At 52.6% G+C, this 15,914-nt stretch overlaps 1 long non-coding RNA gene across 2 annotated transcripts in view; it reads left to right on the top strand.

Annotated features, from left to right (window-relative positions):
• Positions 1 to 9,421, top strand: part of LOC140428821 (uncharacterized) — a 77,610-nt gene extending 68,189 nt beyond the window's left edge. Inside the window, exon 3 of one of the 2 annotated variants that reach the window (XR_011948905.1) lies at positions 9,012 to 9,421. This is a non-coding gene — a long non-coding RNA (uncharacterized lncRNA). Of the gene's footprint in view, positions 1 to 1,115; positions 1,631 to 9,011 lie in introns of those variants that run through there. The other variant, XR_011948906.1, reaches the window with a different exon arrangement.
• Positions 9,422 to 15,914: the final 6,493 nt, after the last annotated feature.

Raw genomic sequence — 15,914 nt, 5'->3', positions numbered from 1 at the left:
AGACCCCAGCCGGGCGTTGTATAGTACTGGTACACACAGATGTGGACCAGATGCAACGGCACCTGGGGGGTCTCCCAGGCCTTTGAAGACCCCAGGGTGGTCAGGAACAGGACAGGATGGCACCCTGACTCTCCCCTTGACACCCGGGTACCTTGGCACTTCCAGGCTGCCACCATGGAGCTGCCACCCTGGCACTGCCAAGATGCCTGGGTGGCACTGCCAGGCTGGCAGGGGAACATCCATGGTGCCAAGGCGGTAGTGCCAAGTTGCCTGGGTAGTGCTGCCAATGGCCAGACCTGAGGGGGACTATGCCCATGAGAGGGGGGATGAGGGAATGTCTAATGGGTGGAGGAGGGGGGGGGGGTTGTAGGGCGATTGAGAAGGTTGGGAAGGGTGAAAGGTGGGGACCTAAAGGTTTGAAAAGGATCGTGGAGAGGCTAGAAAAGGGGGGCCTCTCAGTGTTCCTAAAATGGGGTTTCCTGACCTAGGGGTGTGGGGTGATGCCTATGTGTGTGCTCTTGGGTGGGGGTGTGTGGGGGAACCTCAAGCTCACTTAGAGATCGGGGCAACGTTTCAAAATGCTGGCGACATTACTGAGGAGCCAGTCTGGCCAGTGAGTTCAGCTCCCCAGTGATTTCAGGGGAGAAACAAGGTTAAAACAAATGACTAATAATAATAATGGCTTATTGTCCCAAGTAGGCTTCAATGAAGTTACTGTGAAAAACCCCTAAGTGTGGTTAAATAGCGATGTGGATCTCAACAACAAAGCCGGCGAGAAACATCCAGCCAAAGCTGCCCAAAATCACACTTGGGAGCATTTCCGTTAAATCGTGCCCTGTGTCTTTAGCTCAGATGCTTTCAGTCAGGTCAGAATGCTGCTCCTTTAACTTCTGTAGCCATCTCAGATGGCCACCTGCAAAGGACCATGGGAATTATGGCCAACCCAGGACTCAGACAGACTCAGAGCTTGTGTGTGTATTTGCAACCCCGATAGCTAGACGTGATCGAAACCCCCGCTCGTTTGCATTCTAATGGCCCATTTCCCCAGAACAAAAGAACTGTACTCAGGTAATCGATAGAGATACAGACTAATCGGCGTCACTCCCTTTACTCAGGGAGCCCAAACAGCCAAGGTGAACGACCGAAAGGACAAGCCCAGCCACCAAGGCACCTGCCCCTTTATTGGCCAAAATCGAAGGCAGTGATCGAAGTCTGTCGAATTATTGGGTCCAAGTTAAGGACCACCCAAAAAGCGCAAAATCTCAGAGGGATAAGAAGAGACACGGCCATGTGCTCGGTCTCTCTTGGATCCGGCCTATGCCAATCCAAGTGCAGCATAACGACCAGACAGACAGGTTCAAGACCAACGATCGCTACTAAACAGATGAGCCCAGCAGAACCAGAGCCACGTCTTCCACCCAGCCACGCAAGATCCCGACAAAGGCCTTGTCCATCTGCATAGAGCCGGTTGCCCTGAAGTTAAGTATAGGTTATTGTAGTTGTTAGGTGTAGTTTTTCTTGTAGTGTTTTGTGTTGCATGTCGAAGTAATCCTTGTGCGTAAATAAACCATCTCTGAACTTGAACTGACTAACTGGTTGTGTGGTCCTTTGATCGATACCCGGTAAAGCCTTGTGGTGGCATCATTTGATACCTGGCGACTCTAAAGAGCATCATTATTAATTGGCAACATTATTGGTGACTCCGGTGCCGATTGGCAACATTATTGGCGACACTGGTGGGGCTCGAATTAGAAGTGATTTTGTCACTCCGAGAGAACCCACAAACTTTGAAATCCAATTGCGTGAAAGAGAAAGAACCACAAGCGCAAGCTCATATCGACCAAATCACCGAATTTCGGAAGTGTGTACTAACCTGCATGCGTACTAACAGGGATATAAGGTAGACTCGTTAGATTGTGTCAAAACTATCTAGGGAATTGTGAACCGGAAAATAGCTTAGGCCATACCCGCAGTTCAAATCGCCGCCTCATCCCCCTGTCCCAAATTAAAGGTAGGGAAAGAGAAATCAAAGTCGTGCAAGAGAAATTAATGATAGGAAACAGAGATTAATTGTAGGAAGCAGAGATTAAAAGTAGAGCAAGAGAGATTTGAAGCAATGGCCACAAAAGCGATGAAACGTTTAATGAATCCACAGGAACCCGAGGTCGCAGCAGCAGAGCAGTGCCCCATATGGGAAGAAGAGTTGAGGAAGTATTTAAAGGGGAAAGGATGGCCCCCTTGGTCCGATTTTTGTTCAAATGAAGAGTCAGGTCCAGGAAGCATAGGACAAACCTGGTGGGACAACCTAACCGAGGTGCATAAGAAAAATGCAGCGAAATTGTGAAAGCCGATGGCAATAGTGTCCTGTTTGGCACAGTTGCGAGGCACAGAGGAGGTCGTGAGGACACTCCGCAGGCAGCTAGTTGAGAAAGAAGAGAAGAATGAGGGAAACAATAGTGAAAGTGAAAAGATTATTGAGCAACTCCGGGATCAGTTGGCAGCTAAAGATAAAGAGATGGCTGATGTCAAACAGGCACACCAATCTTCTTTAGTTCACCTTAGCAGCTTTCAGACCCAGTACGATAAAGCCTACCAAGATACACAGCGCGCAGTCTTGGTACGAGAAGAGACAGACCAGCATGTAGCACAGTTAACAAGACAATGCGCAGATTTAAAGGCAGCTTTACGAGTGCTCCATAGCTCCACTACAGAACAAAGACAGAGCACAGTAGACCACGCAAAATGTAGATGACAAATAGAGAAGTTGCAGTCACTGCTTTCAGTGCAAAACGGATTTAGAGATACCTTTGGACAAAATTTAGATGAGGAAGTTGCCCCCAATTGGCAAGAACAAAATGAAACCTCCCAGAGATATGTGGAGAACGCAGGAAATCACAATCGAGCCTCCCATGTCCCGAAAAGGAAAGCACCCGCACCACTGACTGCACGGCAGCACACACCCCCATGAATCCGGTCACCACACAGCGCAAGTCATCGGATCGGGAGGAGCACGATTGCGTTTACACCACCCCATTATCCATCACCCAATTGAGAGATGCCTGCGCTAAAATTGACCCATTCGAACCCACTGCAGACCTGCATAATTTCTTTGAGAGAGTACGCCAGCAAAAGGTTATGTACGGTCTGGACGAAAGGGAGGAAGTTAAACTTATAGTAATGAGCCTTGACCAGTCCGTCAGCTCAGCTTTACCAGAACCCCAGAATGTAGGAGGAGGAACCCTACAGGAGCTGAAAACGGCCATTTTAGATGCGATCGGGTACAACAAGGGAGACCCAGTAGAAGGTTTGAATCGTTGTAGGCAAAAGAAGGGAGAGCATCCGACCGCATTTGCAGGTCGCCCTTGGATCCATTTTAAGGCAGTATTTGGGATTTGAACCACGCACACTTAAATGAGGACAACACAACTAAATGGTTCCGCACTTTAGTCTCCCATGCCACAGAAGCAGGTCAAAAGGCTTGTGTGAATTACAACCCCGCAGACTCCACACACAATGAAGTTTGGGTATTAAAGAGACTCTCCAGAGCTTGGGAACAATCCCTACACAGGAAGGCAGATCAGGAACAGATAGAAGCAAATGTGCACCCAGTCAGGACTAACCAGGACCCAGCATGGATAAATGAGGGTAGACATGAAGGACAGCTCCCCAGAGCACAGGCACCACGAGGTTGCTACAATTGTGGACACATGGGACATTACGCCCGCGAATGCCGACAAAACCCCCCGAACCAGCAACACCACCAACAACCAGGCCCCCCACCGAGGACCAATGTTAAGCCCATACATAGTGTTAGCGCCCTTTCAGCAATCAACACCACAGATTGACGGTGTCCGGACTCTCCAACTTGGGTCTGCGACACACTCTGGGACAAATCAGGCAGACCAGTAGTCACAGGCACAGTCCGGGGACATCCAGTAGAATTACTTTGGGACACAGGAGGGTCCCGCACCACTTTAAACTCCTCCACGATGTTCCAGCGTGACAAATGGCCCACCACAGACACCATCACCCTTAGTGGATTTACCAGACACGTACAGCAGGGATACATCACAGCCCCTATAGATATTCAGATAGGAACCATAAGCACCAGCCACCCCGTTGTTTTAGTCGACTTGCCCTAAACAGCCGAGCATATTCTAGGAATCGATTTTATGAGCTCCCACAACCTTTCCTTTGATCCAGTGAATAAATGTGTATGGAGAATGGCCAAAGCAACTAGAGCCCCCGCTACGCTCACAGTAGGGGATTATGAACATAGGATTTGCTCAGTAGTAGACTATTGGTTTGATCCGCAAACAATTAGTACAGACCAGACAATTAGAGAGGTCATCAGAAAACATAAAGCTTCCTTCGCCCAACACAAACACGATTGTGGGACGATCCCAGGAATGCTCACAATTTCAGGTCCCATTCCTAAGCCACAGAAGCAATACGGTTTCCCACAGCAAGCCGAGGGTGAGATTTCAAAAGTCATCAATAGCTTATTAGATCAAGGAGTAATTCGGCCGGTAGCCTCAACAAATAATGCCCCAATTTGGCCCGTGAAAAATCCTGATGGTTCTTGGCGACTGACAATCGACTACTGAGAACTTAACAAGGTCACCCCTTTAGCAGCCCCCACCGTTACCACGGGTCCCGAGACCAGCTCAAGCAGGGAGTACAGGCAAAGTACTTCACAGTGCTGGACATCAGTAATGGCTTTTGGTCCATCCCGCTAGACAAGACCTGTCAATATAAGTTTGCGTTCACATTTTAAGGGCAGCAGTATATGTGGACATACCTCCCGCAAGGATTCCACAACTGCCTGCAATTTCCACTGACAATTGGCCAACGGACTTTCCAAATTTTCCCGCCCCGAATGCCTTATACAGTATGTGGACGACTTACTCCTACAGACGGACACAAAGGAAGAGCATGTAAAGCTTCTTTCGGAATTACTAAGTCTTTTGCAATCCATTGGATGCAAGGTCAACCCAAAAAAAGCCCAGATCTTAAAAGAAAAGGTCCTTTATTTATGCACCATTATCACCCACGGGAAGAGAGAGATCGAACAGAAGCGGATTGAGTCAATAGTTAAATTGTCCCTGCCCCACAATATCACTGCACTCCGATCATTCTTAGGATCAGTGGGATATTGTAGGAACCATATAGATGGTTTTGCCACAAAAGCAGCCCTACTCTCAGAGCTCCGTAAAAAGAACGCCCTCTGGGACTGGCTTCCTCAGCACACAGACGCCATCGATGAATTAAAATGCGCCCTAGGCACAGCCCCCACTTTGCAAGTTCCAGACCCACACTCTCCCTATGCCATAGAAGTAGCAACCACCGACCGAACCCTATCAGCAGTACTCCTACAGGAAAGACATGCCCGCTTAGGACTCGTGGTCTATGCCTCACGAATTTTAGATCCCGTAGAGCAAGAATTTACAGCCTGAAAATGGCACTTACTTGCAGTCTTTTGGGCAGTACAGTATTTTGCATACATCACAGGCCTTAACCCGGTTACGATTTTAACCGAGCAACCCCAACGCAGCTATTGTTAGATGGTAGGTTAAAGGACGGTTCAGTCAGCCAGATCAGAGCAGCTCGCTGGACATTGTTGTTACAAGGAAGGGACATTACAGTCAAACGTACAAAGAACCACACATTTCTAGCAGATAACCTTCAGTATGCAGGGACCCCACATGAGCGCCAGATCATAGCAGCCCAAAACCACACAGGACCCTTTATTCAGAAGTCACTGCACACATGAGCAGGCAGTAAGACGCAGAATCCACACACCATAGACAATGCTTTAAAGATTTATGTCGACGGTTCCTCCACGATAAAAAATGGAAAGAGAATAACCGGTTGTGGAATTTATGTGGAAGACGCACAGGGACGCGCATTAGAAGAAATATCTTTAAAATTGCCCGACCACCTAGGATCACAAGCAGCCGAATTAGCAGCTATAGCATATGTAATGCAGCAACCAGATTCCTTTCCGACCCCAGTGGACATACATTCGGACAGTTTATATGTCTGCAATAGTTTGACAGAATTCCTGCCCCTATGGGAATCTCGAGGATTCGTATCCGCTGATGGTAAACCCCTACCCTCAGCCCCATTGTTGAAGCATATCCTTAAAACAGCAAACAACCACACATATGGCATAATCAAAGTGAGAAGCCATCATCATTCCTCCCCACCCGGTAACATAAAGGCAGACGCCTCAGCTAAGTCAGGGTCACGACATGGACACTTTGGGCAGCCCCCCGAAAGTGAACCGATACACGCAGTCCAGGTTTCTCAGACCAATATCGAAGATCTAGCCCAGGTCCAAAATGCAGACGACACTCTTAAGCAAGTTTTAGACGGTAACTTCCCAGCCCCCCACGACAATTTCAAGGACGGTATCGTTTTGAAAAATGGAATTTATGTGGTCCCCACCCAGGACAGAAACCAGATAATTTACCAGTTTCATGACGGACACGGACATCAGGGGATAGACAATACCATTGCCCATTTAAGACCATTATGCTGGTGGCCCGATTTAAAATCCGATATAACACATTATGTTGAGAATTGTTTAATCTGTGCACAGAATAATCCTGAAAGGTACTCCAAGAAGGGACAATTGAGACACACCCGACCTGTGAATGGCCCTTGGACAAATTTGCAACTCGACTACATTGGCCCCCTCCCCCCTTGCAGAAATGGTTTCAAATACGTATTAGTGGTAATTGACACCTTTACAAAATGGGTAGAAGCATTTCCCTCACGGACAAACACTGCAAAGGCCAAGCTAAGATTTTGACCCAACAGATATTTACACGCTGGGGATTCCCCCGCAGCAGTGAGTCAGACCAAGGTTCCCATTTCACCAGCAGAGTCATGCAAAATGTCCTAACGATTTTTGGAATCAAACAAAAATTTCACATCGCATATCACCCCCAATCCAGCGGCATTGTTGAGAGAATGAATCGCACTTTAAAAGCGACCATTAGAAAACTAGTGCAACAGAATAATACCACATGGGACACAGTTCTCCCATTCGCCCTTATGATTATTCGGAACACAGTATCCAGTTCCACAGGTTTCACCCCCCACACTCTCATGACCGGACGGCCCTTGAAAGGAATTGAATATTTATTAGGTCTCGATTTGGCAAGCCCCACCCTCACCCACGAAAAAGCAGTCCAACAAGTCACAGACAATATTAAAGCAGCACAGCTCGCTGCAGCTGTCTGACTAGGCGCTAGAAGGAAGCAGAGTAAAGCCTGCTTTGACAAAACCATCCACCCCATAGAGTACACAGTCGGTCAGCAAGTAATGATTTCCCTTTACAATCCCAGTTCTTTCCACCCCCCCAAATTTGCAGGACCCTACTCCATTTTGGACAAAGTAAGCCCCTCTGTGTACAAGATAATGCACCCCAATGGTAAAACTAGTTGGTTCCAAATCAACTCGCTCAAAGTTTATGGAACCCAATGTAGCCGGTCCCACCACATCTCCTTAGCAATCGCAGATGATTCTGCCCCACCCATCGACAACCTAGTCCAACCCTCCCCCAGCCCTGACAGCATGTCCACATCCACAGACCTGACCTTGTCTCCGCCCACAGGTACGACCTTCCACCTTGAGCTTGACTCCGACACCAGCGCCAGCCTCCCCGAATTGACCACGATCACTGACCACTGGTACAACCTCCCTGGCCGCAGTCACTCAAACCCCCGGTACCACGATCAAGACATGTTTGGCCCCCTATACCCCCTTCCACAGCCAGAGCCAGAGCCACTGCCACCGCCCGACAACAGTAACTTGCCCTTCACTGCAACCGCCCCTACGTCTCATGACAAACAAACCCCTTTTTGGCATCGTGACAACTCTTGTAGACTGGCTCGACATGACGATTCGGATTCCACGGTGGCCCACGCGGCCACGGCACAAAAACGGCAGACACGAGTCTGGCAACTGGGAGATGGTGATGATTCAGATTCTGACTCTGGTTATGGTAATCCTTTTACAACGCTGTTTGGTACAGAACCCTGAGGTGTCCAGATGATGAGAAAAAAACGCTGCATAAGAATTATGGTGTCCTACTTTCTGATGGAGCCTGCCCGCCTTTTTATTTTCCTTCTTTCTTTCTTCTTGTTACATGGTTTTAATTAATGTCGGCCTGACACCCAATTTCTTGATACAGTCATAGTTACTCTTCCGACGCCATTTTACTGACCAATGGTTGTTAAAGGAACAATTGTTGGATCTCACATGTGTTACAAATTCATTCCGCTCGTTTAGGTCACCCAGGGAATAACGGCAATAATCCCCGCTGTGCCTGAGGACCCCAAATGCATCCGGTCAGTTAAGATTGGGTAGTGGAGCAACGGCACTGACCACCGCCCTACCCGCGGATTCCACCCATTCTTGCCCTGCCGGCCCACACTCATCTCATGTTCTCGTCCCTTCGCGTACTCTGGAATGGTTCTTTACACTTTTCACTGTCTTTGGCAGGTCTTAGTTTTCCCTTCTCTGCTCTTTATTGTGGTTTAAAGAACGCCCTTTGCCACAGCCTGTACACTCATCCCTTTACCTTCCGCGACCCTCTGGTCGTTCCCCACCTGCTATTTACATGTTTGACACACTTGGTTGCCACATATGCTGCTACACGCAAACTCCCTCTGGACCCTGGGACGACGAAACTCTATAAAACTGGCTGCCCTAAAATTTGGCTAGTTAAGATGAGCCTCAGCCATCATTGGGTGCAGTAAAGGAAAGACTGGATGGAGAAAGTGTCCGCCCACTCCCCGCATCGACCACCAGTGCGAGTATCTTTGCACTTAAAAAGAAATTTTTTTGGCAATGTCCTGTCTCTCAAAATGTTATTTCAAAAAGAAATGAGGGAGTCACACATGGTGACGATTCTAATGGGTAATTGAAGTTAAGGAGAGAAAGACAAATAAACAAGATATTAACTGAAGATAATAACAGATATCATGCTTGCACCCCAGGAATATATGGAAAATGGAAGACAGAAGACAAGATGAAGAGAGGACTGATGACCGACATTGTGATCATCGCTGGACTCTACAACTGCGCGCGTTGTAAGCCTCTGTACTACACCAGCCCCGAACACCAGCACACAACATGACACCCCTAGCCCGGACACGACACCGCACATAGAGATAGATACTGAAACACCCACTTGGTGCGAAAACATTGCCAAACGGTACCCCCTTTCATACACAGTACAGGCCCTTCTGTTTATTGCAATAATCTGCAGTGTCATCCAGACACTTAGACTCCGCAAATGGCGAAAAAGAGCCTCCCGCTCCCCGATATATACACTCCGAGCCCCCTTCTTTGGAATTCACCCAACTCAACAAACACTGTAATCGCTGATAAAAATAAAGACCGTATACCTCTGTAACTTTGATAGATTAAGTAGAAATGTGATGCTGCTGTTTTGAAATCTTGGGCGGGATTCTCCGTCCACCCGCCGGGTCGGAGAATCGCCGGGGGCTGGCGTGAATCCCGCCCCCACCGGTTGCCGAATTCTCCGCCACCGGAGATTCGGCGGGGGCGGGAATCACGGCGCGCCGGTTGGCGGGCCCCCCCCCGGCGATTCTCCGGCCCGGATGGGCCGAAGTCCCGCTGCTGGAATGCCTGTCCCGCCGGCGTGGATTAAACCACCTCTCTTACCGGCGGGACAAGGCGGCGCGGGTGGGCTCCAGGGTCCTGGGCGGGGCACGGGGCGATCTGGCCCGGGGGGGGTGCCCCCATGGTGGCCTGGCCTGCGATCGGGGCCCACCGATCCGCGGGCGGGCCTGTGCCGTGGGGGCACTCTTTTCCTTCCAATGGTGGAGGCGGAAGAGGACCCCCTTGTAGCGCACAAAGACTCCGTGAGACAAATAGAGTGAAGTCGATGAGGCTTTATTAAACGTGTCTGTTCCCCAGCAGCTCGACAGTAAACTGGCCTGCGGGGGAAGACACCGGCTTCTTATACTTCGCCTTCAGGGAGGAGCTTGAGGTCAACGGCCAACCAGGACCCGGGATCTGTCAGCCAATGACATTAGGGCTTCCAGTCCCACATGACCCCCAATACATACTACCACATTCACCCCTTGTCAAAAATGAACCCGGCGGGGTGATGCTTCGTATGGTGGTAAGGGTTTACAGGGCTGGTCCTGGGAGGATAGAACATTCACATGGTAGTACAGTATTGGACAGTTTTGTCCTGTTGCAACTATTTACAGAGGGTATAGGAAAAAACAAAATGTTCTTTGAACAGTCCATCTTTGTTTTACATCGACGCCACGAGTCGGTCGGGCGGTCTGGTCGTCCGTGTCGATCGCCTCGGCCCCGGCGGTGGTAGTGGTGCTTGTACCAGTGTTGTCGCCTCCAGGAGCCATACGGTTTCAGCTGTCGGTGCAAAGGGGAGGGGGACTGATCCTCCTGGGAAGGGGGCGGTCGCGGGGTGCGGTGGTGGCAGGAAGGGGGGCGGTTGGGTTGATGGTGTCGGGGGGGTGTGCGTGGTGCCGGCAGGCGCCAGATCCCGCAGGGAGACCGTGTCCTGTCGGCCGTCGGGGTACTCCATGTAGGCGTACTGGGGGTTTGCGTGGAGGAGGTGAACCCTTTCGACCAACGGGTCCGCCTTATGTGCCCGCACGTGCTTTCGGAGCAGGATGGGTCCTGGGGCCGCCAGCCAGGTCGGCAGCGACGTTCCAGAGGAGGAGCTCCTAGGGAAGACAAGGAGACGCTCGTGAGGCGTTTGATTAGTGCTTGTACATAATAACGACCGTATGGAATGGAGAGCGTCCGGGAGGACCTCCTGCCACCGTGAAACTGGGAGATCCCTGGACCGTAGGGCCAGTAGGACGGTCTTCCAGACCGTGCCGTTCTCCCTTTCTACTTGCCCGTTCCCCCGGGGGTTGTAGCTGGTCGTCCTGCTTGAGGCTATGCCCTTGCTGAGCAGGAACTGGCGCAGCTCGTCACTCATGAAAGAGGACCCCCTGTCGCTGTGGACGTATGCGGGGTAACCGAACAGTGTGAAGATGCTGTTCAGGGCTTTAATGACTGTGGCCGCGGTCATGTCGGAGCAGGGAATGGCAAAAGGGAAGCGGGAGTATTCGTCCACTACATTAAGAAAATATGCGTTTCGGTCGGTGGAGGGGAGGGGCCCTTTGAAATCGAGACTGAGGCGTTCAAAGGGGCGGGAAGCCTTAATCAGGTGCGCTCCATCTGGCCTGAAAAAATGCGGCTTGCATTCCGCGCAGATGTGGCAGTCCCTTGTGACTGTACAGACCTCCTCTAAAGAGTATGGGAGGTTGCGGGACTTGATGAAGTGGTAAAACCGAGTGACCCCCGGGTGGCAGAGGTCCTCGTGGAGGGTTTGGAGGCGGTCAATTTGTGCGTTGGCACATGTGCCGCGGGATAGGGCATCGGACGGCTCGTTCAGCTTTCCGGGCCGGTACAAGATCTCATAGTTGAAGGTGGAGAGCTCGATCCTCCACCTTAAGATCTTGTCATTTTTAATTTTGCCCCGCTGTGCATTATCGAACATGAAAGCTACCGACCGTTGGTCAGTGAGGAGAGTGAATCTCCTGCCGGCCAGGTAATGCCTCCAATGTCGCACAGCTTCCACTATGGCTTGGGCTTCCTTTTCCACTGAGGAGTGGCGGATTTCTGAGGCGTGGAGGGTTCGGGAGAAAAAGGCCACGGGTCTGCCCGCTTGGTTAAGGGTGGTCGCTAGAGCTACGTCAGAGGCGTCGCTCTCGACCTGGAAGGGGAGGGACTCGTCGATGGCGCGCATCGTGGCCTTTGCGATGTCCGCTTTGATGCGGCTGAAGGCCTGGCAAGCCTCTGTCGACAGAGGGAAGGTCGTGGTCTGTATTAGGGGGCGGGCCTTGTCTGCGTACTGGGGGACCCACTGGGCGTAGTACGAAAAGAACCCCAGGCAGCGTTTCAGGGCTTTTGGGCAGTGCGGGAGGGGAAATTCCATGAGTGCGCGCACACGTTCGGGGTCGGGGCCTATTATCCCATTGCATACTATGTAGCCCAGAATGGCTAGCCGGTCGGTGCTAAAAACGCACTTGTCCTCGTTGTACGTGAGGTTCAAGGCTTTGGCGGTCTGGAGGAATTTTTGGACGTTGGCGTCGTGGTCCTGCTGATCGTGGCCGCAGATGGTTCCATTGTCGAGATACGGGAACGTGGCCCGTAACCCATGTTGATCAACCATCCGGTCCATCTCCCGTTGGAAGACCGAGACCCCGTTTGTGACGCCAAAAGGGACCCGTAGGAAATCGCCCGTCTGCCTCGAAGGCTGTGTACTTGCGGTCACTTGGGCGGATGGGGAGCTGATGGTAGGCGGACTTGAGGTCCACGGTGGAGAAGACTTTATACTGGGCAATCCGATTGACCATGTCGGATATGCGGGGGAGAGGGTACGCGTCTAGTTGTGTGTACCTGTTGATGGTCTGGCTATAGTCAATGACCATCCTTTGTTTCTCCCCTGTCTTCACTACTACCACCTGCGCTCTCCAGGGACTATTGCTGGCCTGGATTATGCCCTCCTTTAGTAGCCGCTGGACTTCGGACCGAATGAAGGTCCGGTCCTGGGCGCTATACCGTCTGCTCCTAGTGGCGACGGGTTTGCAATCCGGGGTGAGGTTCGCAAACAAGGACGGGGGTTGCACCTTGAGGGTAGCGAGGCCGCAGATAGTGAGTGGGGGTATGGGGCCGCCGAATTTAAACGTAAGGCTCTGTAGGTTACATTGGAAGTCTAAGCCCAGCAAGGTGGGGGCACAGAGTTGGGGAAGGACGTTAAGTTTGTAGTTTTTGAATTCCCTCCCCTGTACCGTTAGGGTGACTATGCAGAATCCCTGGATCTGGACGGAGTGGGATCCTACAGCTAGGCAAATCTTTTGTGCGCTGGGGTAGGTAGTTAAGGAACAGCGTCTTACCGTGTCGGGGTGTATAAAACTTTCCGTGCTCCCGGCGTCGACTAGGCATGGCGTCTCGTGGCCGTTAATTAGGACCGTTGTCGTCGTCGTCTGGAGTGTCCGGGGCCGAGCCTGATCGAGCGTAACCGAAGCGAGCCGAGGTTGTAGTAGTGGGGTGGGGTCCGTTGTTGCCGTCCAAGATGGCGTCGGAGATGGACAAAATGGCCGCCCCCATACATTGCACGTGGCTGGGGGGTCACAAGATGGCGGCGGGGGTGGACAAAATGGCCGCCCCCATGCGTCGTACAGGTCGGGGGCGGTCCAAGATGGCGGCGCCCCTCCTCCCCTCGTGGTGGTCGGGACCCAAAATGGCGGCGTCTGCGGGTCGCACATGGTGTGCTGGGGGGTCTGGGGAGCGCTAGGACCGTGCGGAGCTCCCTCACCGCGAGCGCTAGGACCGCGAGCGCTAGGACCGCGAGGAGCTCCCTCACCGGGGACAGCGGTGGTCGGGGTCCAAGTAGGTGGCGCCGGCGGGTCAGGTGTGGGGCGCGGGACGGGGGTGAGGGTGGCGTTAGGGACGCAAAAAACTCCCTCCTCTCCGTGGAGAGTGTTGGCCGGGACCCAAAGCGGTAGCGCCGGCGGCGGGTCGTACATGGACTGCGGGGAGGGGGGTTGGGGAGCGTAGGCGGCGTGCAGGGCTCCCAGTTCTCCCGGGACCGCGGTGGCCGGGACCCAGAGCGGCTGCGCCTGCGGGTCGCACATGGCGTGCTGGGGGGGTTGGGACGCATAGACTGCTTGTAGGGCTCCCTGTGGCCCCGGGACGGCGGCGACCTCGCGGGATCGGCACACCACCGCATAATGGCCCTTTTTCCCGCAGCTTTTGCAGATGGCTGCGCGGGCCGGACAGCGTTGTCGGGGGTGTTTCGCCTGGTCGCAGAAATAACAGCGGGCGCCCCCGGTGCGACTCGGCGTTTGGACTGCGCAAGCCTGTGGGGTGTCCGGGGGGGGGGGGGGTAGGGGGTTTGGCGCGACGGGTACGTACGGGGCCCAATGGCCTGCCGCGCGGTCGGGGCCGTAGGCGCGGGTATTACGCGCGGCCACGTCTAGGGAGGCTGCTAGGGCCCGAGCCTCTGAGAGTCCTAGCGACTCTTTTTCTAGAAGTCTTTGGCGGATTTGGGAGGATTGCTTACCTGCCACAAAAGCGTCGCGCATTAACATGTCCGTGTGTTCGTTTGCATTCACTGACGGGCAGCTGCAGGCTCGTCCCAAAATCAGCAGCGCGGCGTAGAACTCGTCCATCGATTCTCCGGGAGCTTGCCGTCTTGTTGCGAGCTGGTAGCGAGCGTAGATTTGGTTAACTGGGCGAACGTAGAGACTTCTGAGAGCTGTGAACACCGTCTGGAAATCATCGGTGTCTTCAATGAGGGTGAAAATCTCCGTGCTCACCCTCGAGTGCAGGACCTGCAGTTTTTGTTCGTCTGAGACTCGGCCGGTGGTCGTTCTGATGTAGGCCTCGAAGCAAGTCTGCCAGTGTTTGAAGGCTGCTGCCGCATTCACTGCGTGGGGGCTGATCCTCAGGCATTCTGGAATGATCCTGAGCTCCATAGTCCTTTTTAGGCACGCTTAATAAATTGTAGCGCACAAAGACTCCGTGAGACGAATAGAGTGAAGTCGATGAGGCTTTATTAAGCGTGTCTGTTCCCCAGCAGCTCGACAGTAAACTGGCCTGCGGGGGAAGACACCAGCTTCTTAAACTTCGCCTTCAGGGCGGAGCTTGAGGTCAACGGCCAACCAGGACCCGGGATCTGTCAGCCAATGACATTAGGGCTTCCAGTCCCACATGACCCCCAATACATACTACCACACCCCTCCACTGCGCATGCGCGGGAAACTGTCAGCGGCCGCTGACGCTCCCGCGCATGCGCCGCCCGACAATGTCATTTCCGCGCCAGCTGGCGGGGCGGAAATCAGTCCGGCACGGGCCTAGCCCCTCAAGGTTAGGGCTTGGCCGCTCAAGATGCGGAGGATTCCGCACCTTTGGGGCGGTGCGATGCCGGACTGATTTGCGCCGTTTTTGGTGCCGGTCGGCGGACATCGCACCGATTACGGAGAATTCCCCTTGTATTGTACATAAGTTCTTTTTGATATTTTCCAGCAGCATGAGAGTAGCTTAGATAGTGCTAGTTAGGACTTCCGGTTGCGGCTATGCGGAGCTAAGTCGCACATTCGGCAGCTCCCGCAAAAACGGACTTTTGGGCTCTTTTCAGGGCCCCCAATGGCACTTTTTCGACGTTTCCCGGTGTGGGAAGAAGATTATAACAGCTCCCCGATAGTATATGGCTTCTACCAGGAGCGGGGCGACTAAAAAGGTGGTGGTGGACCTGAAGAAGGTGCGAGGGAAGAAAAACAAAATGGCGGCGGGCGGAGACCAGACAGCGTGGATGCAGTGGGCGGAGGAGCAGCAGGAGGTTATTCAGTGCTGCTTCAGAGAGATGAAAGCGGACCTGCTAGAGCCGATGAAGGCTTCTAGGGCAGCACGGTAGCATTGTGGATAGCACAAATGCTTCACAGCTCCAGGGTCCCAGGTTCGATTCCGGCTTGGGTCACTGTCTGTGCGGAGTCTGCACATCCTCCCCGTGTGTGTGTGGGTTTCCTCCGGGTGCTCCGGTTTCCTCCCACAGTCCAAAGATGTGCGGGTTAGGTGGATTGGCCATGCTAAATTGCCCATAGTGTCCAAAATTGCCCTTAGTGTTGGGTGGGGTTACTGGGTTATGGGGATAGGGTGGAGGTGTGGACCTTGGGTAGGGTGCTCTTTCCAAGAGCCGGTGCAGACTCGATGGGCCGAATGGCCTCCTTCTGCACTGTAAATTCTATGATTCTATTGATAAGCTGCTGGAGACTCAGGCGTCCCAGGGGGGTGGCGATCCGCGAGGCTCGACAAAAGATCTCCGACAATGAGAACGAGATCTTAGG

The sequence above is a fragment of the Scyliorhinus torazame genome, chromosome 8 (assembly GCF_047496885.1).
Source record: "Scyliorhinus torazame isolate Kashiwa2021f chromosome 8, sScyTor2.1, whole genome shotgun sequence".
Lineage (NCBI taxonomy): Eukaryota > Metazoa > Chordata > Chondrichthyes > Carcharhiniformes > Scyliorhinidae > Scyliorhinus > Scyliorhinus torazame.
Note: the sequence above shows the minus strand (reverse complement) of the source record. Positions and strands in the feature narration are given on the sequence as shown.